This window comes from Leucopleurus acutus (assembly GCF_964270905.1).
Source record: "Leucopleurus acutus genome assembly, chromosome: 6".
Lineage (NCBI taxonomy): Eukaryota > Metazoa > Chordata > Mammalia > Artiodactyla > Delphinidae > Leucopleurus > Leucopleurus acutus.
The window spans coordinates 113,958,564-113,986,110 of NC_139149.1; the positions used below are offsets into that span (position 1 = coordinate 113,958,564).

Genomic DNA, 27,547 nt, shown 5'->3' on the forward strand with positions numbered 1-27,547 from the left:
TGTAAACACGGTAGCGCTGATGTATGTTTACATTTCATCTGCACACCCTTAGGAGTCTTCCATGCAAGCAGCAACGGTGTCATTGTAATAATTACAGCCCCTGTGTGTAGCACTGTGTAAAACGGTGGAGAGCCCTGGCTTTGGAAGGTCCCCTCGGGCGTCCCTCAGACAGGACTCACCCCACCAGAAGACGCTTGTTTACAGCTTCTCACGGTAACTGGAGCCGAGAAACTGTCCATCAGAAAGTTATTTCTTGGGTCAAAACCGAGTCGCTCAAGCCGTGAATTAAACCCGTCTCTAATCAGTTCCACCACTGGTGCTGTGGGCCAGCTGTGTGTCCAAGACACGGAGGACGGTTAAGGAAAGGCTGAGCCTTCCAGGGGCTTCGCGGAACCTTCTCTGCTGCATTTGCAGTTGTCAGCATCCCAGTGCCAGCGAGGCTTCATCCTGTGTTTTTGTGGCTGTTTCTTCATCAGATTTCTCCCCGTTCTCACTTTAGTTGTGCTGTTGAACCTGAGAACACTGGTTTTCATTTTGGTCAAAATAAAATCTTTTCAGAGTGTTGAAAAGAGCATTGAATTTTCAGAGGGAGGCTCTTGGTTGGGGGCACCGTACCTTTCGTGGGATGAATGAGTGGATGGAGAAGTGGTCCCCTGTCCGCCCCATCCCCTCCCCTGAATCCCTCTGAAGTGTCGACACGGAGGCCGGCTGTATGTTGTCAGGTCTGCGTGGATTTTCTGGGACCTCAAGTCCAGGACCAGCTTCCCCTCAGACAGTGTGAACATTTCTTCCCCGATGAGGAATCTTGCACAGCCTTCTGCCCCGGGACCTGTGGTGTAAGCAGCAGGTGTCCTGAGTTTGAATCCTAACCCTATAGCCTGGCTGCATGGCGGTGGGTAAGGCCTCCAACCTTTCTGAGCCTCCGCTGCCCCCTCTGGAAATGGGAATGAGAAACCCACCCAAGGTCATATGGGGAAGGAGGTGAGCTCCGTATACGTATGCTGTGCTCACTGCCAGGCTCCGTGAGATGCAGGTGTTTCTTCCGTTTCTCCTTTTCTCTGGCGGATAGGTTTTGCCCTTCATCTTCCGGGTATTCAGCTTACTCTGAAAGGTGTGGAAAATGGATTAATTCTCTCACCCATCATTCGGAAACTTCCAGTTCCTGAGATTATTTTAAATGGTTTGGCAACAGTGGGTTCAGTCTCTGAGACACAAGAACACAGAAGCAGGGATGCGCTTTGCTTTCATTTTAGGAAGAATCAGTTAGACGAGTGGCTTTTCTAGAGTCAGTGTCAGAGTTATCCGTGAGGCCTTTTCCAGAGCTTTCCCGCTGCCCTCGCCAAAGCCACGCCCCAGGGAGCAGCGTCCCAGGAGGTGTGGGGCGAACAGCATTGTCCTGTGTAGGACTGGTGTTCTCCTTTCAGTGCTTTGAAATCCCATCTTATCGAGAAAAGGGTTCTGGAGGATGCGGGTGACCCTGAATTTTCATCCAGCTCAGTTGTCCTTCTCTTCAAGCAAGTTCTTCGGGTCTTTTTACCTTGGGGCGCCTTTCCAGGGCTGTGGCCATGTGCAGAGAGACAGCGGGGCATCCTGTGCACTGTGCTTTTTGGGGGTGACTGTTCTAAAGAATAAACACACCCCTGCTGAGTTTCTGTGGTTGCTGGACTCAGAGAAGGAACGTGAGGGTAAAGCTCTCCAATTTGGGGAATAGTCATGACTTTGCGAAGGGATGCAGGTGTCCAGCCCTCTGGGTCAGTGCTGGCGGTGGAAGAGGGCTTGTCCAGAACCAAGCCTTCCCCTTCCAGAGTCTGGAGTGCCCACCCCTAGATGGCCCATTCTCTGGGACCCTCCACACCAGCTTTCCCAGGACCCCACTGGCTTGGAGGTGAGTCAGCCTGACTGAATCCTTGTATCGCCACTTGTTAGGGGTTGAATTGTGTTCCCTCCAGAATCCATGTGTTGAAGTCCCAACCCCCCCATCGCCTCAGAATATGGTCTTATTTGGAAATGAGATCATTGCAGATGTAATTGGTAACGATGAGGTCTTAGTGGGATAGGGTGGGTCCTAATCCAATATGCCTAGTGTCCTTCTAAAAAACGGGGAATTGGGAGATAAATGTGTATCATACCCTGGCAAGAGGAAGGCAGAGATGCACAAGCCAAGGAGTACCAGCGATGGCCAGCAGCCCCCAGACACAGGGGAGAGGCCTGGGTCAGCTTCTCCCTCACGGCCTCAGAAGAAACCTTCCCTGCGGATACTTTGTTGGACTTCTAGCCCCCAGGACTGTGCGACCATACATTGCTGTTGCTTGAGGCACCCAGCCTAATAGCTTCAACACAGCAGCCTTAGGAAATGGAAATACCACCAACTCACTGTGTGATTCAGCACGTGGTGTGGGGCATTTGCTCTTGATCTTGGTGTCTTTATCTGTACAGTGAAGGTAAGACCTGCCTTGTAGGCTCGTAAGTTTCCCAGCATCTCACGGGATCTCAAACTGTAATTATCTTTGGGAGGAACGTGGCGACGGACGCTCCAGACCAGAGACCAGTGTGTCTCAGCCCTTGCCAGACGGAAGAGGAAGTGCCCCGGATGGGCAGCCAGGATGCTGGTTGGTGTGTCACAGACCAGCTCCATGGCCTGGGTACCGACCCCCCGCCTCACTGGGCTACAGCGTCCTTGGCGGTAAAATAGGAAGTTAGACCTGATGATGATGGTTGGCCCCAAGATGTTATGACCGTGAAAGTTGAGCGTGGCACTGTCACGGCTGCAGCTCTGGGAGTGGGAGCCCCTGGAGGCGCCATGTCTTAGTCTTACCCCTTGGGCTGCACGTGAGGGGTCCCATGACATTTGACTCAAAGAGTGAAGAAAGCTGGAGTGTGCTCCACGACAAAGTTGTGAACGGTCAAATTAAAAGTAAACATCAAAATGACGTGGGGAAATGTTATTACGTTAAACCCTGTTACAAAACAGTAGGTTGAATGCTGTCTCAGTTTTGTAAAACAAAAAAATATATATTCTTTTGATTTAAAAAAATCTATATAATATGCCCAGATAAATGACCAGAAAGAAAAACACCATGGTGCTAATGGCAGCTGTCTGTGAGTGGGGGGATTCCAAGTCATTGGCTTTGCTTTCCAGGATTGGGGGAGAATAAGCTGTGATCATGTGTCTCCTGGAGAGAGAGATTGCCCTGGCTTCCCTGTCGCGCATGGGCTGGGAAAGCGGGGACTGGAAGAGGGGAGTCCAGTGGGGAAGCTGGTAGAATCCAGGAGAGGGGCGGTGTGGACCTACGACAGGGACTCTCACCTTCGGCCGTACTGACGCCTTGAGCGGGGCCTGTCCTGTGCGTTGTGGGATGGTCAGCAGCGTCCCTGGGCTCTCCACCCATTAGAGGCCAGTGGCCCCCCCCTTTCCAGCTGTGACAACCAGAACCGTCTCCAGACAGTCCTAAGCAGATGCTCCTTGTAGAGCAAACTGCCCCGCTGAGAACCGCTGGCCCAGAGATGGCGGTAGGGACGGAGGGAGGGGGGAGGTTCGGGAGAGATCCCAGAGGAGCCTGTACAGGACTGGATGCTTGATTGGATTTGGCAGAGGCAAGGCTGAGGGTGGGCGTGGGGCTTGGGGGCTTGGGTGGATCACGGTGGGTCTCAGTTAGGGGGAGGGACCGGGATGAGGTCCGTGGTGGCCACGCCGTTGGTGCGTGTGAAGCTTCTATGGGACAGTTGAGTGGGCTTGTAGGAAAGGCTGTAGGGCCAGCGGCCCTCAGACTCTGATCTGAGCAGGAGACATCCATCTGAAGGTCATCCAGAGATGGAGAGCAGGCCACGGGGGTGGATGAACTCATCCAGGGTGACTGTGTGGCCTGGGAGAGAAGCCTGGGGAATCCCAGGGTTTCCAGGGTGGGCAGAAGAGGATGCTGAGAGGCGAGTTTATTTCTCCAGCCGGAGCCGTTGCTCAGCAGCTGCTGGGGGGTGAAGGGGAAGCTCAGGGCAGATGCAGAAACCTCAGGGATGACCCCGGGGGGGCGGGGCTTCCCCAGCATCCTCTCTGTACTCCCGCGGCCTTTACCGGCGGGGCCGTCTGCTGTGTTTCTGGGCGCACAGGAGGTGCGTTTGTTTGCTGAAGGCTGACGGGGAGCTGTGGCTTGCTGCACCTTCGTCTGTCGAACCAAAAGCAGCGTGTTGCACCCCGTGTGTCTGTGCCGTCCGTTTCTGCTTCTCAGAACTGTGAAAAACACTTTAAGGGCCAGTGACACTGTTCTGGAACTTCCTTTTAGGATTACTTTTGAGGTTTTAAGGACCCAGTCTCCCTTTGGGGAAATTGGCATCTTTCTAGCTGTGATTTGTCCGTCACAGGGTTCAGAGATGCACAGTTGCTCAAAACGACTTCTAGTTTTCCTTGATGTGAGGATCTCCACTGGGTTTTTGGTGTCCCCTTGGGAGGTGGTTGTCAGCGCCCAGGGCAGCCTAATGCACAGGCACTTAACCTCTTCCCTCCTGCGGGGCACTCACAGCATCATTCATTGCAGAGATCATCCCCCGACCCGGAGGTGACTGGGTGTGGAGAGCCTTGTCAGTCAGGGACTGGATTCCCAGGTGGACAGAGACATAGTGCTCTGAGAGCCTAAGGTGCTGTAACATTTCCTGCCTCTGTTTAAGATTCAAGCTGGCCCATCTCCCAAGATTCTGGCTGGTTTACTGTGCAGTTAAAAATGAGCCCTAGTGGGCTTCCCTGGGGGCGCAGTGGTTGAGAGTCCGCCTGCCGATGCAGGGGACGCGGGTTCGTGCCCCGGTCTGGGAAGATCCCACATGCCGCGGAGCGGCTGGGCCCGTGAGCCATGGCCGCTGAGCCTGCGCGTCCGGAGCCTGTGCTCTGCAACGGGAGAGGCCACAACAGTGAGAGGCCCGCGTACCGCAAAAAAAACCCACAAAGATCCCTAGTGGCCATTTTGGCCCCAGGCCAGGAGGGAAGGTGCTGTCCCTCCCCTCAAGAGATCAAGGGTCAAGAGAGGCCAGCCTGACACAGGGCAGAAGCATTATCTTCCAGAAAAGGAATGAACTGTGCATTACCTCCCAAATCACATGCTCCCATCTCAGGACTCAGAAGCAAAGAAATCCTAAAACCCCAAAGAACCATTTCCCCCGCTGGTAGACAGACAGGCTCAGCTTAATGAGAGACCAGTGCAGAGCTGCATTTCCTTGGTTGTTTCCTGACACTTCTGGTCCATAAACAGCTAAGGTCTGTAATTAAACTGTCTGATTGGGAATGCATGCAGCAGAGGCCATGAGTGGGACAGGCCAGCATCTTTAACTCATTTGTATGTTCTCTTACCTGCCACCACTTTTACTCCCCTGTCATCTTTTAAGAATGTCTTGGGGGCAAATTCGAAAGAACAGTGGCGGCCAAACCCTTTGAACGGCACCTTGGGAAGCCTGCTTGACAGGGCAGGGAGGCACGTTTGTTCTTTCCCCTTGGAGGAGAGCTGTCAGATGTTTGGTGGACTGGAAAAGATGGGAGAGAAGAGTCCTGATCTGTTGAGCTGGATTGAGGTGGGTTAGGAATAGGCTGCACTTCTGAGTGGTTTCTTGCCCCAGAACGACGTCTCCACCTCGGCCTTTCTGTAATGACCAGCCTGACGCCTGAGCTGACAATGGATGCCCCCGGGAAAAATCAGGTTGCGACTGGAGGGTGTTTGCCGTCAGTCACGCCAACTGTGTCCTTGCTCACCAGCCAGTCACGCGCGTGCAGGCCTACACCGTCCCAGAGCAATGCGTCACGCGCGTGCAGGCCTACACCGTCCCAGAGCAATGCGTCACGCGCGTGCAGGCCTACACCGTCCCAGAGCAATGCGTCACGCGCGTGCAGGCCTACACCGTCCCAGAGCAATGCGTCACGCGCGTGCAGGCCTACACCGTCCCAGAGCAATGCGTAATGGGAGTTTCGAACTTCAAAAAAGCCTCTCTAATCTTACAGATACAGTTCAGGCAAATACAACTCTACAGAAATATGTGAGTGTCCCCAGAATGTGGACTTCTTTTTTTTTTAACTAGGTCTTGGTTGTGTTTTAGGGAAACGTGTAATTAGAAAAGAAATGCCTTTTGTGTTGTGTGCACGTCGAAGGCCTGCCCGTGCATTCCAAGGCTGCGATTCAAGCAGCACTTTGGTAAACGTCAAGGAGCTGGAGCCGCAGAGCCGGTCGCACCCTGTTCCTCTGGGCGCCGTGGGTTCCTTTCTTGCCCACGTGGCTGCCGGCTGGTCCTGCTCAAAACCTGCTGCTCCGTCTCCGTCCGGAGTGTTGCTTCTGTCCCCCGACTTTCAGTGACATTGTCCTCTAAATGGAAAGGACACGCGAGCGATGTTACTGCCATGTGGTGTTACTGCGTGGTAGGAGGTGATCATTAAAGAACAGTTGCCCCAGTCTGGTTTCACCAACCCGACAGATGCCCTGCGTTCGTTTTCCCACGTCCTCCTCCAGCCTTGGTCTTCTGTGTGCAGAGATGACCTTAGGGTGACGCTGCGGAGACATGGTCACCGGCTCTTCTACAGCACTGCTCGGCCTTGACCCTTAACCTTTCGACCGTGGCACAGGGTCCTCTCAAACATGCCTTCCTCTGTCTGTTTGTGTTGATCCCTTTTCGGTGACCATTAGGTTGTTCTCTATCGATCAGCCATTTCTTCCATCATCTCCTTGCACCCTGAGTCTCTGCTCAGCCTGAAGTCCCCACGTGGCTTCCTGGGGCTCAGGTGACACATGGCCCTGTGGTTTTCCGATAATTCCCAGGGGTCGTCCCAAAGTGTCCCCATCCTCAGTTTGTGTGCCCCTCCCCCGCTCAGCTCAGCCTTCCTCCTACCAGGGGTTCCTCTCCTAAGTCCCACTGGCTCGTTGCATGTACGATGTGATTGATGCGCAAGTGTGCATTTCTTTCATCACTGAGGTCTGGGGCGCTTAATGGGGAGCATTTCCAAAGAAACGTGAGGCTGGAGTCTTCTGCACACTCCCCCACCCCCCAACCTTCCTGGGCCCTCCGGGCTATGGCCGCAGGCAGTGATGGCCTGGGTCAGAGGTGGCAAGGGGCGTTCTGCAGTTCTCTGCAGGGACGGTCCCCGCAGGCACTCTCCCGGCTCCCTCCCTGTGTCCTAACAGCTGTCAGCAGAGACGTCCACAGGGCCCAGCTGTCCAAAGACAGACCCACCCGCGAAGGCGGTATGCTGGGAGGTGAAGGGCCTCTGGCCACAGGCTCCTTTGGGCTCAGGAAGTCACATGGCAGCAGAAGGCTCTGTTAAGGAGGAGGTGCAGACTCATTCTCGCTTTCAGATGGAGAAAAAGTGACTTGGGATCAGTTTTCGCAGCAGATTGCCTCAGGAGGATTGGGAAAGACACAGAGTTGGACTGGACCGTAGCAACAACCATCTTCTCCTGCTGCCGCCCTGCTGGGGAAGGGGAGGCCGGTGAATACCTGCTTTCTTGGAAGGGCTTTCCCCTTTCATGACCTTTAACGTTTCTTTTAATTGTGTTTGTCGGGGGGGGGGGGGGAGTGATCGTAGTGAACGGGGGAATGGAAGGAACTGGAAACCCTCTCTGCGTGACACAGATGGATGTCTCCTTGTTCAGCGTTGCCCAGTAAGACCCACAGCATCTCCGCTGGGGAGCCCTTAGCAATTTACCTTATCCATCTGCAGGGCCCTGGAGATCAGATTATCTTGTGTATTGGTCTGAGCACAATTCTCTTTCCTTTTCTTTGGATAGGAAGCCAGCAATTGACAAGTTCACTGTTGAAACATAACTCAGAAATAGACTTTGTCAAGAACGGCTTGTCCCCCGCCCCCCCAGTCATGCTGTCTCTATGGGGTCCCCAGTATCTGAGCCAGCATGTGCATTTGGGTCTTCCACATCCTGGGATCTTTCTCGGAGAGAAACAGATGATCTAATCAAAGGAAGCAGGTGACAGAGCCCCTTGTCTGGTGCCCCCGTGGTGGAGGAGGCCTGGGACCAGCGGGACGGGGGCTCCCCGAGCCACAAAGCGGGGTGCCAGATTTCAGGGCAGCCTTCCCATTCTGGAGACGGGTGGCTTTCTGACCATGCAAAGTCAGCCTGGCAGACGTCTTGGGATTCTCCGCGTTGTTTCCGCTGCAGGTGGTCGAGAAGCCCTGGATGGCCTCCTTGGAAGCGGGATGGGAGGCTGGGAGAAGAAAGTCTGGAAGAGCAGTCAGATTTCTTCCCCATTAGATAATCTGGAGGGGGAGCTGGAGAGGAGCAGAGCCCGTCGCTGTCACATGGCGTGTTCACCGTGTGTGTGTGTGTGTGTGTGTGTGTGTGTGTGTGTGTGTGTGTGTGTGTCCGTCCCTGGGGACTCCCTGGGAGCGCTCTTGTTGATGTTTCTCTCTTGTACTCGCTGGTGCTCACACAGTCGTTTCCAGGGAGTCGACCACAGGGGAGGCCCCCCTTTTTAAATTTTGGCCGCGTTGGGTCTTCATTGCTGCGTGCGGGCTTTCTCTAGTTGCGGCGAGCGGGGGCTACTCGTCGTTGTGGTGTGCGGGCTCCTCACTGTGGTGGCTTCTCTTGTTGCGGAGCACGGGCTCTAGGCACATGGGCTTCAGCAGCTATGGCACGCGGGCTCAGTAGTTGTGGCTCGCAGGCTCTAGGCACACAGGCTTCAGTAGTTGTGGCACGCGGGCTCAGTAGTTGTGGCTCGCGGGCTCTAGAGTGCAGGCTCAGTATTTGTAGCGCACGGGCTTAGTTGCTCCGCGGCATGTGGGATCTTCCCAGACCAGGGATCTAACCTGTGTCCCGTGCATTGGCAGGCGGATTCTTAACTACTGCGCCACCAGGGAAGTCTGAGGCCCCGTTTATCTGAGAGTAGCTCGTCCTCATTCTCTGCCCTGGGATAAACAGTTCACTTGCAGACTCTTAATCCCCTGGGCGGGAGATCAACGATAGCCTCTCCATGTGGAGGGAATCATTCAAACGTCCACATCGAATAAGCACGAGGCAAAGCGGAGTCAGGCACTCAGACCAGGAGACAATCTCTGAGAAGCTGGCTAAACAGGCTCTGGGATTTGAGACGTGACCGAAATACAGCACAGTGGACTGTGGCCGTGAGGCCCGCTGGCTGGAGTCCTGTCCCCTGGTACGCCGTGAGCTCTGGTTGGAGAGAGCCCAGCGCTTGATGTCCTGACTTATACACAGAAATAGTTCTGGTAGTGCATCAGCTTTGCTCTCCTTTAAGAATGGCTTTCGTAGAACACATTTAAGTGTAAAGGGGGCAACACCGTCCAGATAGGGGGCTCCTGGTCTTAGAGCTGTGTACTGCCCTAGGACAAGAAGGTAGCATTAAAGCAGAAAAATAATTAACTGTACATAAAAGAAAAGGTGGGCTGGAGTTGCTCACGCAGATAGATGTAGCCAGCGTGAAGGAGGTCAGGGGAGCAAGGTCATCCTCGTTCTGGAAAGTCGACTCGGGAGTCTGTGTCCTGACAGTGAAGAGTGCCCGGTGACACAGAGGGTGGCTTTCTGTTTGCTTTTTAAGATGCTAGTTAAATGTTTGGTCACAACTGCATGCAGATGAGTTTATCATCTTGACAACTGATCACGGGTCTACCCTTATCGTATTTCAGTGATTTGCTGAGCAGGAGGGAGAAAAATGTTTACCTGAGGGCACCTGAGTAACCTGAATATTTCAGATCAGACAGAGGCCTGTGCACTTTATATCGAGGTTTTCAGTTGAGGAATCACTTGTAGTGGCCTGCGAGAGGAATTCTGATGTTAACATGGTAGAATTTGGGCGAGGGAAAGATTGGGAGTTTGGGGTTAGCAGATGCAAACTATTATATATAGAATAGATAAAAACAAGGACCTACTGTATAGCACAGGGAACTATATTCAATATCCTGTGATAAACCATAATGGAAAAGAATATTAACAAGGAATGTGTATATATGTATAACTGAATCACTTTACTGTACAGCAGAAATTAACACAACACTGTAAATCAACTCTACTTCAATAAAGTTTTTTAAAAAATGGTAGAATTTGAGGTCTGGAATGAACTTCCCTGAAAGTTTTAGTCTCATCATCACTTTATGGTCCAGGCTCATGGCTGACCAGTTCATGGGGGCCCAGGTGGGACCTGGTGGTTCCCCCTCCTTGTCTGCATCATGGACCACACAGCCACCGCTTCCCCGTCAGTCTGGATTAGAGCAGATGGTTGCCATTCAGAAAAATTAAATCCTTTAGTTAATGCAGCCTCCCCACCCCCAAACACAACCGTACACGAAGGTCGAGAGTGCTGGGGTGACTGAGATTAGCACAAGTGCCTTCTTCTCTTGAACCTCACCCTCCTTTGTTCTTAGAAAGCCCTGCACGGTTGTGGGCCAGTGTTGAGAAACTTTGGCCATGGGTGTGTCCATCCGGTGGGCACGGTGCCACTCCCATCTCTTCTTTCTGTCTTCCCGCACCTGCTTGGTTGCCCCCAGCCTCCTGCCCCTCTGCTTCCTGTGCCCCCCAGGGCAGTGAGCTTTGGTTTCTTTTTTGACCTTCAGCCCTTAGGTTAAGGGTGGGTCGTGAAATTGTGACGACGCAGTGGCCCTGCATCTGGGCCTCTGATGGGCCACGGACGGGCCAGCTCCACCCCACTTCATATGGAGAACTGTGTAATGAGAACCCATGAGGAGTCTGCAGGCGACAATGTCAAACTTGTCTCAGTTAAAGTGCCTGAAGTCGGAGGTTCCAGGAGGTCAGCAGCAAGGGTACTTCGCCTGAGTGGTTCTCTCCCTGGAGAGAGGGTTTCCATGTCCGTGGTGAATCCAGCCACAGCCTGAAAAACAGTTCCTCCTCTTCAGGGTGATGCCATCTTGTAGTTGCTGTTGCCATAAAGTTAAAGCCATACGAAGACAGGAGCAGAGGCCACCGCAGAACCGCAGCTGTGGGGCTCGGTTCCCAGGATGTGAGAAGCAGGGCACCCGTCCCGCACCCCACGCTAGAGCCATAGTGGGGAAGGATGGGTTGGTCCCGGCAGCTCCCTGCAGAACACCCTCCGCCCCTCCTACTGTTTCTCCATCTCTTAAATCAGGACCAAGCGTTTTGGAATCAGGCTGAACTGGGTTCAGATTTCTGCGCCTTCCCTTCCTGCACACTGCTTGCTGTGTGACTGAGTGATTCCCCTCCAAGTCTCTAGCCCTTTATTTAGAAAAAGGAGAGGGGTAATGGTATCCACCTCCATAAGTTGATGGGGGCAGTGATCAGATCTAAAATGCGCAAGCCCAGGTGTCCGTGGTGCTTTGAGCACCTGCGCATTAACTTTCATCAGGATTATCGTTGGTCCAACTGTGGTCACCCTGCTGATGCTGTCAGTACAGTGGCTCCTCTGATTGCATCTTGGAGGACTCAGAATGGTGTGACTTCGTGAGGGTCCCAAAGGAGGGTGGTTAGACATTTCCAGAAAGCTTATTTAAAAACCGTTGACATGTACTGGAATTTAGTTGTGTTGCTGTTTAGGGATGGGCAGGGGGCTCCCTGGAGGAGGCGGGCCCCAGGAGGGAGGTGGGTGTGGTCCCTGGGCAGAGAGCTCCAGGACCCAGAGGACTTTGTGGGGCGGAGGGGAAGGGCAGTTTCATCTAAAATAGGGAGTGAGGCTACAGGAGACGTTTATTTTCCTATTACAGAATAAGTCCTAGAGACATATTGGGTGCAGTCCTGCCTCTACTTCCAGGAGATTTTTAATTTTTCCATTATTCCATCATTGACTTTGTCATGCTTTAAAAGCCTTTCACACTTGTTATATGTCTTTTAAAAATGTGTTACTTTAATGATCCTTAAATGCCGTACCATTCTTTCAGAATTCAGGGGAAATAAGAAAGGGTGGGGAAGTAGAACATCTGGAGTTTTACTAAATCAGTCGTTTTAAGACATTTGCTAAAGTGTTTATGTAAAATGGGCTGTTACATCAGAAATGTCCGAAAGGACATCAGCCCTCTGTGTCCTGGAGCAGCGCTTTGCACATTTGAATAGAGACGCTTAAGAAGCAATCTTCTTGAGACAGATTCCCGGGCCCCACCCCCAGAGATTCTGATATAGAAGGTCTGGGGTGAGGCCTGAGAGTCTGCATTTCTAACACTCGTGCCACATTCTCTGTCGACGCTGCTGGTCCGGGGACCACACGCCAAGCAGGGAGCATTGGATTTTAAAGGGCGCGATGGAGTATGCAGTGTATCAGGTGTCACTAACTTAAGGGTCTGGGCTGTGCCTGGGTGTCATGAGGTTGATGGAGATGAAATCAGTTAGAAGCACTTCAGCTCTTCGTTTAGATCAGGAGCTGGCTTCTCTTATCATTTATGCTGGAGTGCCTTTTACATCAAAGTAGTGGCTTTTTAATTTCTAGCTCGAGTTAATATGTGGAGTTGCAAAGGCAACAGAATTCAGTAAATCAAACTCGATGACCATGTTGGTGGACAATCAGAAAAATGTGTTTGTTTTTTTGTTTTGTTTTGTTTTGTTTTTGCGGTACGCGGGCCTCTCAGTGCTGTGGCCTCTCCCGTTGCGGAGCACAGGCTCCGGACGCGCAGGCTCAGCGGCCATGGCTCACGGGCCCAGCCGCTCGGCGGCATGGGGGATCTTCCCGGACCGGGGCACGAACCCGTGTCCCCTGCATCGGCAGGCGGACTCCCAACCACTGTGCCACCAGGGAAGCCCAGAAAAATGTGTTTTTGATTGGAGAGTGAGCTTTGGATGGAAAAGATGAAAGTAAGCATTGATCCGACCCAGGAGGAGTGAAGGGAGTGTGAGGGAGCCCCTTGCTGCCCTGGGGGCTGGGTGGGTTTATTCTTTCACTCCCCTCCCCCACTCCCTCCATCCGTTATTGTTAGTTAGTTGTTCTCCGTGGCAGTTCTAGGCACTGGGGACACAGCAGAGAAGAAAGGACATAAAACTGGACACTTGTGCTACGGCTTGCATAACTTCTGAGGTCCGGGGGATTCTTGTAAGTGAGATTACCCTCCCCCTCCCACCCTGCTGTTCTGAAGAACACCTGGCAAATAGGGCACAGAAAATTCAACGTGAAAAAAGTACCCGTTTTCAGAGTAGAAAACAAAAATGTGGTTTCTGCAAATTACAGACCTGTGAGTTTAGCTTTCAACTGCGGCTAAAAGTCTAGAAAGACTTATCAAGGAATGTTTTGTGGGAAGAGCTAGCATGCTCCTTAGAAGAACCCCAGCCTCTGTGACTGTTGGCAGCCTTAATTAAGAGCAGCCAATATAGAGACAAGATGGACTGCCGCTCTGTGGGCAGTGCCAACCGGGAAGGGAGATCTGGTACCATCGAGAAAACTATGCTCTGATGTCTGCATAGCAGTATTCTTGAAAATCTTTTTTGATGTACCCTGATCTCCATTTTGACACGTTACGGAAAACATACTTGCGCTGAATGTTACGGACAATTGGCTGTTCCTGATGTTTAAAGAGCTCATACAAATGAACATGAAGATTCCCGTAGGTAAATGAACGAAACCCAGTTAATCTGAGATGCCATTGTTTGAGCAAACAAGCGAAGATTAAAACCAGCGGTGACAGTGACACAGAGGTATCCATTCCTGTGGCCGTGTTGTGGGGATGGGCTGGACGGTGGCCCAAAGAAGCCTGTCTGTCGGATGGGTAGGGAGAGGGCAACACTGAGGCCCCCAAATAATGACGGGGCAGTCGAAGTAATTTACCCTTTCTAGAAAGCAGTTTGGAAATGTGAATGGATAAATGGTTTGCACACTTTGACCCAGGAATTACGCTTCTAGGAATCTAAGCTAAAGAAATTAAAGAGATTTTCACAACAATTGATGGAGTAATATGTATTTCTACCCTGTCGTGTTCCAAAAAGGATATAAAGTAGCCTACAGTGATGGCAGGGGTAAGGCAAGTACCGTCGATGAAAATGTCTTCTCTTGATGCAAATTAGCCTTACATTACACAAAATGTCTTCTAGTAGGAAATGCTTAGGGTTTGGGGTACCTTTCTGGTTTTTGAGCTCAGTTTTGTAATGGTTATTTAACTGAGGGAGAAATACAGGATGACGCCAACCGTGGATCATACCAGAAGGGTCGGCCTGTGTTCATTTGAAGACACACATGGACTGGGCAGGAGACCAGCTGACAGCCTTTCCGAAGGCGTAGGGAGGGATGCCGCAAGTGTGTCCCTCTGGAGCAGGCGACCCGACCCCGGGTGGCTGGGCCTGGCTTCCAGGTTTATCAGGGGACCCCACTGAGGCCACCTGGTCGCGCTCCAGCCTCTGTCCACCACCCACTGAGGTTCTGCCCACCCACCTGCTGGGGTCCTACGTCTTGAGACTCTTCTCCTACCCTCTCCCTGTTGGTTCACTCACCTTTGAGGAACTGCCCTAAGCAAATTCCCTGGTCACATGTCTGTGGGGTGACGACATTGATTACACCTTAAGGGGACAGCTGGAGGAGGGCTGTGCATGTGAACACAGGAGATTTCAAAACTTTATTGCACAGACATTGCTGAAACCTTGGGGAAGAGGGCTCAGCGCTGGAGATAAACAAAAGTGTGAAAGACAGCAATACCTGTGCTTCCAGTGATCAGCAAGGGTGGGAAGGCAGCACAGCACCGGGAAGGAAAAGGGCCTGGCTTTGTAGTCAGCTGACCTTGCCAGGAATCCCTTAACTGTCATGCCTCCTTAGCTGCCTGGCCTGGGGCAAGTCCTCGACCTCCCAAAGCCTGTTTCCTCCTCTTGAAGGGAGGAAATGGTACCCAGCCATTGTGCATTGTGCGGGGGGCGGGGGGCGGGGGGGCCTCTTGCTTTGCTACATACAGAATAGTGGCGTAGGTTCACTGCTCTCTTCTGCCTGATTTGTCCCAACTTTGTTTATTATCGGATGGATTAAGTAGTAACGGGGAAACATTCAGGATTTAAAGGTGGTCGGCTTGAGGAGAGAGATGTAAAGATGGGTTTTAAAGTCATTGTCTCGCTGAGAGCATAAACAAAATTACTGAAAGCCAGGCTCAGCCCAAGTTTAAACATTAAAAATAGCCTTTCTTATGAAAAGCAATACATGTCAAGTTTAGAAAATACAGATAAAGAACCAGAAGAAACATCTTACCGGTACTGAGAGGAGATTATAATCAGTGTCCTCCAGCTGCTTATTCCAGTCTGGCCTGCGAGGAGGTGCTAAAAGGCAGCGGAGGGATTTTATTCATAACTGTGTATTTCATGTAACGCGGGCGCTTTTTTTCCTGGCCTCTTTGTAGCCGGGGGAATGGTTGTCAGCAACCTCCATTCATTCTTCTTTGCCCAATAATGTGTTCATTGCGGTGGTATTTCCTGGACAGCTGGGACTGCTTAACTATGTAACAACAATAGCAAGATGAAGGAAACAGACTTTCCAATTGAATATTTTGATATATGACAGATTGAAAAAGGGCACAATATTCTGCATCACGGATACTGCTGATTGAATGATGACCAGAGAAAATCTAATGGGCACGGCATCACTGTCCGAAGGTAGAGACCAGAGTAAAGTGTGGTTCACCCAGTCCAAGGTCATCCACAGACGTCCGCGTATGGGTTTAGTGGAGATGAAGTGATCCCAGGACAGTGACACATTTCAAGTGACAGGAACTAGATATTGGTGGTCAGTGGTCCCCCTTGGCCAGTCCTAAAGTTGACGTGCTCCAGTCCTAACCCGCAGGACTTTTTAGACTGTCTCTTCTCGTCCCACGTGACAGCGCTTGACGATAATTTCATCCGAAAAGGCTCCATCATGGGTCTCTGCTTTATTTTCATGAAGGCAGATCGTCTCAAGAAAATGAGAATAAGAATATCCAACGTATTCTATCAGATTCTCTGAGTTGCTTCTCATGGCTCTATCTGGACCAAATTTAAACATTGTAAGGAGTAAGCAGTGCAGTTTTCGGTCTTTATGTTGTGTCTTTGTCACTATGATTTGCATTCATATAGGAGACCCAGCAAACATGGAAAGAAAATGACTTTCTGATTGAATCATATATTTTCAAACAAAGCTCTTTCATGAATAAGGAATATTAATTACTGTACCCAGAGGGATCCGCAGGTTGTTTTTGTTTGTTTCCTGAGTTGCGTGATAACAGAAACCTTTGTGCATTCCACCCAAGGTCAGCATAGATTTAAAGGCAGACATACATATGCTTGGAAAATTAATTCATGCTGGAATTGAGGACATGGAATTAATTAGGCGTCCAGAAGCCTCCCAGGCTCACCTCACTTTCCTCTTGATCGTCATCCCTTTATTTCACCAGCGTTACACTCCCTGCTCTGGACCTCCAGAGTGAAAGCGGATGGAGAGAGCAGACCCTGCTGAGTGCTTTTATCTGACCAACTAATAACAAGGTGTTTCTCAAGCCAGGCTGTGTGTGAGCCGCACCCTGAGTGGAGCAGTTACCTTGGAGAGAAGCAGGTGGCTCCCCTGTTGCTCTGTGGGTCGCCTTGGAGCAGAATCCCTTACTTTGTGGGAAGTAATCTAACTTAACCATATGTATTTTTTTTCCAGAAAGTATGATTTATTCATGTTTAAACCTTTTCAGTGGAGATTTCCAGCCTCCTTTTTATCCCCCCAGTGAGACTCTGTCCTGCGTGCTGTGGGCGAACCTCTGTTGGATCAGAGGGGGCAGTGCAGAGGAAGGCAAGGCGGTTGGGGCTTTGAGCCTCCCAGTAAGTAACTAGCGGGGCTGCACAGGCTCAATCAGACAAGGGAAGAAAGCGTCTTGTCTGGGAAGGCCGTCCACTGCATGTCCCCTTCCCTGTGAGGACACAGGAGTCGTCCTTTACCGCCAGACCACAGCCCCTTCCCACTGGCCTGGGGGGTAGGTCATGCCTGCTGCTGGCTGATGGGGACACCAGGCGGGAGAGAATATTGCTTTCATTTATCCTGGCGCCTTAGTACCACTGCGGAGGCTCGGGTTTGAACATGACACACCTCTTTGGCCGGACAGTCCTCATGCACTTGTTCTTAGGGCTACTTTAAAAAAAGAAAGAACTGACTTTTAAGCCTAAAATCTTGCTTTATGCCTAGCGAACAGCGCAGTCTGAACATAAGAGCTACAAAGGAAAAGAAGCATTGCATTCCGCTGTGTGCCAGGGGTCTTTAGTTGAAACTGCTGACCATACACATGGGTTTTGGTTTAATATTTGAGCAAGACACGCCTGGTTTTCAATGAATCCAGTAACGTCCATGACAAGGTAGAAATGAGAGTGAAGACTGATCCCAGCCCACACATGTGCTGTGAATTTTCCAGGTTTCCCCGAGAGGATGGCAGTGAGCCTGGCGGGGGGTGAGACTCGGCTTCCTCCAGAAAAAGCTGAGTTTCTCTCTGTCCTGAGTTTCACCAACTAGTGACTGTTACTCCCATTGGGGCCTGGGGAGCTTGGGAGCTGAGCTGAGCATGGCAGCACCTTGTTGATGTCAGGCTTGCTTTGAGTTTTTACTGCAAAAAATGCCTTTTGTAAATCCAAATGGGACTATTAGATATTGAATGCACCCCTTCCTTTAAGAATTTTTGTTGTTATTGGTTAAACCATGATGCCATCTGGAAGATGCCATGAGCTGTGAAGCCCTAACCCCCAATACCTCAAACTATGACTGTATTTGGAGACAGGGCCTTTAAAGAGGTTATTAAGTTAAAATAAGGGCACTAAGATGGACCCTAATCTAATAAGACTGGTGTCCTATATTACAAGAGGAGATTAGGACACAGGCACAGAGGGAAGCCGATGTGGAGACACAGGGAGAAAACACCACCTACAAGCCATGGAGGGGGAACTCACCCCTGCCGACACCTTGATTTCAGACTTTTAACCTCCAGAGCTGCGAGAAAACACGATTTCTGGGGTTTAAACCCCTGAGTCTGTGATACTTTGTGACAGCAGCCCAAGCAGACAAGTGCAGTGATGTTTCAAACGCCATTATGAACGTCAAACTGTTGGTCTTGGTCAGCAAGGTCATTAAAACCTTGGTAGCCAATTAATCATTTATGGACATTTTCCTTTACCCTTTTTAATCCTTTTGGAAATCATTTCTGCTTCTCTGTGCACACCGTTTTCTGTTAGCAAAATAAATCTCTTCTGTTACTAGAAATGACGAGATTTTGCTTTAGAAATAACGCTGCTAATATAACCCTTGGAGGAGCTGAGTTGACGAAACCGCGAAAGGTCTGGATCCCCTGGGGGATGGGCAGTTTTCCTGATGCCCATGCCGTGGTCCTGATCTAATTGTATGCGGAGTATGTCTGATGCTAAGAATTTATGGCTTCGTAAGTGAGTACTTCCTCTTTAGGGAAGGGAGGACTGCAACTGACAGACTTGCTTGCTGCCTTCCAGGGTTGAGGTCAGGGGCTGGGACCAGGGGTGACAGGGCCCTGGGGGCACACAGGGTGGGGGGGCAGGGGGCAGGTTTCAGGGGGGCCGGAGGGGGCTCTCCTGGAGGGGGCGGGCTCAGCAGGTGGACTGGGCAGTGGGTTGGTGATTTGGGGCCATTAGGTTTTCCTGGGAGGGTTGCCCTGGAATCTGGCTGGAGGTGGAAGCCCTCTCAAAGCCTGTACGGGGAAGGGGAGGGAGCCCAGGGCTTTGCTCAGCCCTGAGGGAGGGATTTGGGGATAATCTTGACCCCTGGACTGGTACCTTGTCCCTAGAGGTTCAAGTGAAATGGGAGCCTGTTTTACCCCAGGCTGCCTTGAACTCTCAGTTTCCCATCGCATGGAGCCGGGTGAGGGGCGTGTGTGTGTGTGTGTGTGTGTGTGTGTGTGTGTGTGTGTGTGTGTGTGTGTGTGTGTGTGTGTGTGTGTGTGTGTGTGTGTCACTTCCTCTGCCTACCTGCTTCCGAAGTCTGTTGCCTCTTTACCCAGCACCACCTGCAACAGCAAAATGAAGTTCCCTGACTCTCTTCCACAAAGCACTCTCACCCTGTCTCCCCACCCTGACTTCCAGTCCAGCCTTCCTCTGTGGGCTCGGCCTCACCCCTTGGGTGCAGTCGGTGCTTTGGGGAGGGTGTCGGGGCAGGGCACACCGGGAATGAGATCCAGGGCACCTTTTCAACCCCTCTGGGAGTTACTTTCCAAGTCTGTAAAATTAGGGATAATAGCAGTGCCCACCTCATCGGGGCATTGGGGGAATAAAATGGATGAACTGTGTCAAAGCGTCTGTGAAGGGCCTCTGGCTGAGCCTGGCCGTGGCCTGCCCTCCTCCAGCCTTGGCCTTGGCCATGGCCACTTCGGCAAGAGGAGCCCAGGGCTGCTCTGGCTGAGCCTGCGGGCCCCCTGAGGGGAGGCCTGGGCTGCAGGCGGGTGGGGAGCGGGCCCCTTGGGGGTCTGGGTGGAAGTGCTAGAAGGGCTGGCTTGGGGGTGGGCCTGCCTGCCCTGCTGGTGGCCTGGTGTCTTCGAAGCCTCAAAGGTTAAGCCTCTGGGAGGACGGAGCCGCACACAGTAGGCTTTGGAACTGGGGATCTTCGATCGATGTAAAATACCTTTTTACATCTTGTCTGGAAGGGAGTGGGTAAACTGAAAGCGTGTTGCATGTGTGGCTTACAAAGAATGGCCACACTGCGGCCCTTCATTCTTGGCCACGAGTGAGACCCGCCCCTGGCCTGGCCGCAGGAAGTGGGCCAGGCCCCTGCACGACAGCCTGGGGGAGGTGGCGTGAGCAGGCTGCAGGCCCAGGTTCATCCCTTCGCTTGATGACAGCCTGTGAACGCTGGCAAGTTCCAGGGGAGTGGTGTGTGCCGGTGGTTTTTGTGGATGGCCGTCTCAAGTATTGAATTTCCTTGGGTGTGAACTTGTAATTCCATAGAGCAGTCTTCCTGGGAAAAAGGTCTTTTGCATGAACATTCTGCTGCCTAGGTCACCGTTTTTTGCACCCAGAGATGTCCAGTGACAGCTGTCGCTCCTCTGGAGATTCTCGGACGGCTTGGGCGCAGCGATGTGGTATTTGCAGAGTGGCCATCGCTGTGGGTCCTCCACAGCTCCTGACGGCTTCCTGAATGTGCCGTCTGAAAAGTGAGGAAAACCATTATTATTTTTTTCTTTTTTCGGCGCGTGGGCCTCTCACTGCTGCGGCCTCTCCCGTTGCGGAGCACAGGCTCCCGACGTGCAGGCTCAGCGGCCATGGCTCACGGGCCCCGCCGCTCTGCGGCATGTGGGATCTTCCTGGACCGGGGCACAAACCCGTGTCCCCTGTATCGGCAGGTGGATTCTTAACCACTGAGCCACCAGGGAAGTCCGAAAACCATTATTTTGAGAACTTCTGAAGTGCCCGGTGCCCAGAGCCTTTGGATCCTTGCATTAACTCCGGGGGAGGTCCCATTAGTGGCCTCCCTTTAAAGAGTTCTAAGTTACTTCAGGCGTTGTATTTCTTCGAGGGTGTTCTAAGCACCTGGCTCAGTAGCCTGCATTTCCTTCTATCTCAGGAAACGCCCAGTGCTGGGCGGGGAGCCCCTGTATGCGGAATCCCCGCTGACTACCCCCATCCCGAGATGGCTGGGGACCCCTGGGTGAATCCCCTCCCGCCTCCTTTTGCATAGTAGGTGTGGCCCAGGCCCGAGGGGTGGGCGGGGAAGGAGGCGCCCTACCAGGGGATCCCTCCAAGGAAGGCCTTCTCCAGGCTCCAGACTGTCTGCCCTCTGACCAGCACTTCCCTCCCTAAAATGCAGCTTCTGCTGGTGGTGCGGGGGGGACTCCCCGCAGGCAGTCAGGCTCTGGGAACTCACCCCCCCCATCACGTTTGCCTGTTTTCCACCAAGGGAGGGGCACCTTTGCTCGGGGGGCAGCCACCCAAGATCAGCTGCAGCTGTGGCGTCTGTGGCCAGGGGAAGAAATGAATCACCCTGTTCGCCGTTTCTTTCCCTAACCGCTGGAGACTTTGTAGATAAACTCTGAGGGGGTTGGGTGGCCCTGCGGTGTAGCTGTATAAACTGGGGCATCCCAGAGTGGGGCGGACGTCTGCCGTTATCTGTAACACGACCGACCAAGGCACTGCTGCTCCCCTCCGGGACTCAGCTTGGATCAGCCACCTGGGTTGATCAAGTGAACCATCAGGCAGCGTTTCTTAAGCAGAACGCTGATAAGGGCTGGGGTTTTAGTGGTGAAGTTGGTGGCCCCATGTCAAGAACCCTGATCTTCTGGGGGAGGTGGTTACGTAAATGGCGAATGTCAGGTCAGAGCAGGGTGATCGATACCCAGAAGGGGTGTGCACAGGTGTGTGTGGCGGGGAAGCCACACACAGACACCTGAGCCCGGGCCCCAGTGATGAGAGGAGGTAGCTGACCCTGCAGCCCCAGCAGGAGGCAGTGGTGAGACTGGGTGGGGGGGTGAGTCTGGACTAGGAAGCAGTTTGATGGGTTACAGGGAAGACTCTGGGGATGCAGACAACACACGCTTGCTCTAGGCACTGGGGCCGGTGCTTCACAGACATCATCACATTTGGCTGTCACATCTGCCCTGTGGTTTCATCACATTTGGTCGTCACATCTGCCCTGTGATTATATCACCTTACTGCATAAGTGAGACTGGGTGCAGAGACTCTAGGTCACTTTCCCGAAGTCACACGGGGTTTGCATCATTCTGGCCTTGGAGTCTGGCACCCCGGTGACTGTATACTGCAGGGGCGAGTGGGGGCTGTCTGGGGCCTGGGGCACCAGTGCAGGAGTGGGCATTTTCCTCTGCAGGTGACACGAGTCTCTGGGGGTCTGAGCGGAACTGTGCCCTAAAAGTCTGATCACAGCAGAAAGGATGGTTGCCCGAGAGTGGGCTAAGCCGGGGCGTGGGGCAGCCAGGCCCGCCTGCTCTGGGAATCCGGGGGAGGATGAAGAGGATGGGGAAATGGAGGAGGAAGGAGAGTTGGGAGGACGTTGGCAGAGGCCAAGGGCACGCAGATGGAGGAGAGGCTCTTGTTCCTGTTTCTTATTAAATGGGAGATAATTGAGCATTTTCATGGGCTGGCCTGGCCGAAGGAGAGGACACGATTGTGATGGATGGTACAGGGTCCGTTTGCCAACTCTGAGCGGGAGACGTGGGTGTGGTTGTGAGGGTCAAGAGTGAGGCCGCTCTGAACGCTGGCCCGAAGTCTTCGTAAGAGGGCCTGGTGCCCTGGCGTTCTCAGGGAAGGCGGTCGGCCCGGAAAGTTGGAATGGGGAGGGTGGGTGGGAGCCCAGGGCTGCAGGATGCTGGCATCTAGCCCTTCCTGCTGTGCGAGCATCTGCAGTGGGCCCGGTGCCTCCACGCTTGAGCTTGCACGAGAGCCTCCTGGAGATGCAGAGGGTCGGGTGGGCGCCACGTGCTGCTGGGCCGTGGACACCTTGTGAGCAGCGTCGGTCCAGTGGGGTGGAGCTTGGATGGACGCACCTTTGTGGGGAGCGCAGGAGCAGGGTTCTCCGAGGCACCAGGGGCTGGGAGGGTCGTGGCTGGTGTAGACAATGAGAGGTCTCGGCCTTTGCCGGATACAGAAGGATCTGAAGGATTGGGAAGGAGAGGATCCATTAAAATAACCGCTTTGGTGCAGTTCTGGAAGGAGAGGCTGGCTGGCATGGAGGGCTGTGGGCAGAGGAACAGCTGTTGGAGACGAGGATGGTAGGACAGCGCTACCTCTGGGTGTGGCCGTGGGAGGAGCCTCTGGAAGCCAGTGAAGGACAAGGCCACTGGGGCTGAGGAGGCAGGTGTGTGTGCCCTGGTTCTCCCGGCCGCCCCCCTTGGGGTGGCGTGGCTGTGACAGAGTGACAGGAGAAGAGGGACCCAGGGATGGCACCTGAGCCCCAGCTCCGCCATCACTTGTTGCGGAGCCAACTGGTCATGTCTTAGGTGGTTATATGACTTTGTAGTTCAGAGGCTTTTCAGGCTGCCCTAGATCCGCCCACAGTGCTGCCCAGAGCTGGCAGGTTAGGCGTCACGCACCTCCTTTTCCAAATTTGGAAAGTCTTGTGCTGGTTCATTGCCAGGCAGATCACAGAAGTGTTAGCAGCGCTCCTGGGGGAACAGCGATGACGCTGGAGGGGAGAGTCAGTAAAGGTTTTGGGTCCTGTGGGTTGTTTGGCCGTGGCCGCTTTATTTATCATTTCCCCCTCGGTCCATCCTTTTTCATGCCTGGGGTTGGTGGTGATTTTTGAAAGGAGGCAAGCGTAGGACACCACCGTAACTAGGTGAAGAAGCTCAGAGCTGCCCTAGTTGTCTGGGCTAGAGACCCAGCCTTGCCATCCCCCTGCGCCCCCCTGTCCTCCCACCTTCCTGCTCCAGGAACCCCTCACCCCTCGCCCCTGCTCCTCGCGCACTGGCTGCTGATGACCAGTGTGTGGCAAGCAGATGAGGAGAAGACATAGATGTTCTATTCCATCTTATTGCGTCAGAACTCATCCCGGCGACCCACTTGTCTCCTGTCCCCAGAGCTCTAATGCAAACTGTAACTACCAAGGGGCTGGCTGCTGCCGTCAGCCGCCGTGGAGCGTTTATCCTCCGAGCCTGGGGACCACGGAGCTGGTGACACATTGGCTAACGAAGGCAGGAGGCTGGTCACATGTCTCCCACTGCGGATTTGGGGCAGAGGGGGGACTTGGGCTTCGAACAGGCATCTTCACATGCTGTTTTCAGCCCTTAGAGAAAGATATATCAAACCTTCAAGTCCCCGGGGCACAGATGAAAGATTTCCAGATATCTCTGCAGTCAGATCCCACACAGGATGCAGTAGTGATAACTCGTGTTCCAACAGGCTCTTCCTGATGGTGAGCTCTGTTAACAGTGCAGATAATGATTCCCACGGCATTATTTGTGTACTCGATTGTCAGTTCCACAGAAGTTCTGGATTTTACGCATCTTGGGGGTCGTGGATCTAAAGACCAGCCTGGAAAACGTCCGGCTGTCGTCACACACACTTAGGTGGCTGCTCTTCGACAGCTCCTGGTGTTTTGTTTTTACTCCACAGGCTGTTAGGAGGGTCCGTATCAGACTCTTCCCTGTGTTTTTTTGTTTTTTGTTTTTTTACAGTCCAGGTCTTTTATTTTCTTTACACCCATCATGCCATGAATTCATAGGGAATGGGCTCCAGCAGTTCGGGCTCCTTTCCGTTGGTTCTCACGAAGTGTGCTTCTCGGTGGAGCAGGCTGGAGCTTCAGCTGAACCCAAGTCCCTTTCTCTTTGGCTTCCTTCTTTTTCTCATCATTTCCTTCACCCGTTTCAGGAAGCTGTCTCGGCTCTTAGAGTGCTTAATATGCTCGATATGCACATGAATTCTCTTGGCAAGAATCTTGCCCTTAACTTGTTTGTTTACAGTGATGCCAACAGCATGCTGGGTAACATTGCAGACTCTCCCAGTTTTGCCGCGGTAACATTTGTGGGGCATTCCTTTTTGAACAGTGCCCATTCCCGTGATATCTGCATTATCACCTTTATTGTAGATTCGCATGTATGTGGCCAAAGGAACAACTCCATGTTTTCTAAAAGGCCTAGAGAACATGTAGCCGGTGCCCCTCCTCTTTCCCTTTGTGTTGCTCATTTTGGCGAATTACTGGAAGATGGCAGTTCCGGCCGAAAGGCTCTTCCCTGGGTTTTAATTTCGGGCAGATTTTATCGTTAGGGGAATCCCTTCTGGTGGATCCTGCAGAGGAAAATGTTACCAGATCAGCCCAGCCCCTCGGCCCCTCATGCACTCGAAGGCTGGGAGGATTAGGTAATCTGTAGGAGTTCCTTGGGTTTTCTCCACACAAATTCCAGAGCCTCTTTGCAGCTGTTCAGGGGACAGGTGCAAAGTTGTGTGTTGCCCTTGACTAAATCCTTCTGACTCATCAGCTGAACTGCCACAGAGAGCTGGAGGCCGGAAAAGGGGAGCGTCCTTGCGGGGAGCCCCGGCTGCATCGCAAGGGTGACCGTAGGTGGGAGCTGCTCTGGTTGTCACTCCATGGGGTGTTGGTATTTGTTTCCATAAAGTGACAGGGAGGAGGCTTGGCTTCCATTCTATCAGCATCTTAAGTCACTTTTGCCTGACACTTAGCAAGGAGGCCCAGGAAGATGTTTCTGACACATTCCTGTATTTGGGAGTGAGAATCTATTCGTAACTGACGGGGAGCATCCTTTTGAAATCAGGACTGCTCCTCACTGCACTGCTGAAGTGGCTCTGAGGTTTCCTAGGGGCTCCTGTTCCAGCTGTGTGGACGGCCCTCTCCTCTGCTCTTCCCCTTTGGCCTCGGGCAGGTGGCTTCCCGTGGAGTCCGCTGCTGTATCTGTGAAATGGATCAAATTAAAATCTCTTCCAGCTCTAGCTTTCTGTAATTTAAACAGTGGTTCCCATTTGCAAAGGATGGAGTGATATCACCCTGAGCTAGGGCAGGAGCGGACCGTGTGACAAAGTACCTCCAGCCCTTGGTCTGTGGCCCGTCATGCCTGCGCACAAGTCCCTGCAGGGGCTCGTGGCGGGAGCTGAGATCCCACGTGCCCTCAGGTGCTCTGTCCACACCTGGGCAGTGCTGGAAGGCAGTCCTACGTCCAAGCCTCCAAGCATCTTGCTTCGGACATTTTCTGATTACAAATAATACAACATTGCTTTGGATTTTAAATAATTAAGGTAGGGGCAGAACTTCAGTTTTTTCCTTTCCAGCGTTTTAATCACATCCATGATACTTATTCATTTTAACTAATTGTAACTGATGACGTGTCTGTCACAGAGTGAGGACCAGTCGTGGCCTCCTCTGTAACTCATGCTGTCCTTCGGATCTGGGGAAGGACTACAGGAAATCATTGCTTCTCTTTTTTTTAGAGAGAGTGTCTGGAGCTTTCCATTACTACAACCAGAGGCAGGCAGGACTGGCTGAATTATTAAAATGGTAAAATGAAAAGCTGAGAAGACGGGAACCCCTAGTCCCCTTTTCACGTGGGTGTGTCTCGCCTGTGCCTTTGGACCCGCCCGAGGCATTTTGCCTTCAGGAGACATTTGCCAATATCTGCCGAACTGGGGAGGGGTGCTACTAGCATCTAGGGGGCAGAGGCCAGCGATGCTGCTAACTGAACACCCTACGATGCCCAGAAGGTGCCCCACCAAGAATGGCCCAGCCCAGAAAGCCCAGAGCACTGCGGTGGACACACCCTGCTCTGGATGAAGGCCAGATACCGCTTCCCTTTCGGAAACCTTTTTTTTTTGAGTGTCTCAGGTAGAAATAATAATCTTCTGCCTTCCTCTTCCCCACCTTCTTCTTATCACATGTAACACTTTCTTCTGGTTGGTGGTTATTTGTGACACTTGTCAACCCCCGCTGTCAGAGGTCCACCGACTGTCAGGGTGTTTGTTCCTGATTCACCTTCGACATGAAATCGTCTGCAAGTCAAGTGTGAGCGCCCACGCTGCTGCCCCGCACAGGTGTGGTGCCGACCGCCGGCATCTGGTAGCGATCACCTGTCACCTGGAATCCGCAGGAGGGCCCCCCAGAGAAACCTTTGCTGGCAGGATTCTGAGCTGGACCTGAGCTACTGCTGAGGGTGGGTGCGTGGGTCTCCGGCCCCTCCTCTGCCCCGGCCCGCCTGTAGGGGCACCCAGCTGTCTGGCTTTCGTGGGGACAAAACTGCCTGATTCTCAGATCTGAGGATGCCTTCGGACGGGCAGTGGATTGAGAAAACCCTTTCTTCTAAGGTCACACCAAGTTCAGTTGTGATCAGTAGCTGCTGACCCGGTTTCCTCACTCTCACGCCTGGAGTGTGGCTGTCTTGCCTGTTGAGGCCGCACCTTGGGGCTTCCTGTTAAAACTGAAGTGTGTGGAGCACAGGCACTGCCTTGTGATGTCTGTGCTTCCGTACACATCCCACGGCCCCGTCGTTCGGCTGGCAGTGACCGCGTTGCTGTCGGTCCTTGAGGAAGAATGCCGCTAAGACGTAGGTGCTCAGAGGCGCCCTGTGGTCTTTCTTCTGCTGAATGCCCTCGCCCCAGGGACTGAGCACGTGCCTTGTCCTTCTGTGACTCAAGGGCCTCTCACTTGAGTTCCACTTGAACCTGCAGTTTATAAAATGAGGGAAAATGGGGCCCCTAATGAGTTCAGCCCAGGCAGGGTGATTGCAGAAGCTGAGCATCACAGTAGATCTTAGATCAGAAACCCTTCCTCCTGCAAGGGTCTGACTCGAGTCTTCTGCCAAAAGGTAAAACATGAAATTGTTAGGAAAACATACATATCTTCCTTTGCTTCCTATTTGTATCTGTCGGTCAACCTGATGCCAGAAAAGAGGCTGTCCCGTGTCCCGTGACAGGAGGAGGGATCCTTTGATGGCTCCTGGGGCGGGCGTGCAGAGGCCGGGGCACGGCCAGCGGGTTGCAGGTTTCTGTTGCCCACAGATGTGGTTCTGCCAGGATCCTGTAACTGTGATGACTGGCTGGCACGTTCTGCTGCTTGGAAAGTCAGCTTGTGGAACAGATGGCTCTGCTGACTACCAGGGGTTTCCTTTAAACAAGGCTGATCAGCTCTAGGAAAGCTTGCAAAGTAGTATTTTCACGCAGGATGTTTAATTTACGGGCAGCTAGAAGTGGCCCGGGACAGGGAAGTCGTGGGAGGGTGGCCAAAG

General features: G+C 52.6%; 1 protein-coding gene and 1 pseudogene across 6 annotated transcripts in view; one reads left to right on the forward strand and one right to left on the reverse strand.

Moving 5' to 3' along the window:
- Nucleotides 1–27,547, forward strand: part of AGAP1 (ArfGAP with GTPase domain, ankyrin repeat and PH domain 1) — a 558,850-nt gene that overhangs the window by 122,728 nt on the left and 408,575 nt on the right. The gene's annotated exons all lie outside the window — the stretch shown is intronic.
- LOC309963405 (large ribosomal subunit protein eL21-like) lies at nucleotides 23,925–24,503 on the reverse strand (annotated as a pseudogene). Its single transcript has one exon. The product of its transcript is annotated as a large ribosomal subunit protein eL21-like (transcript).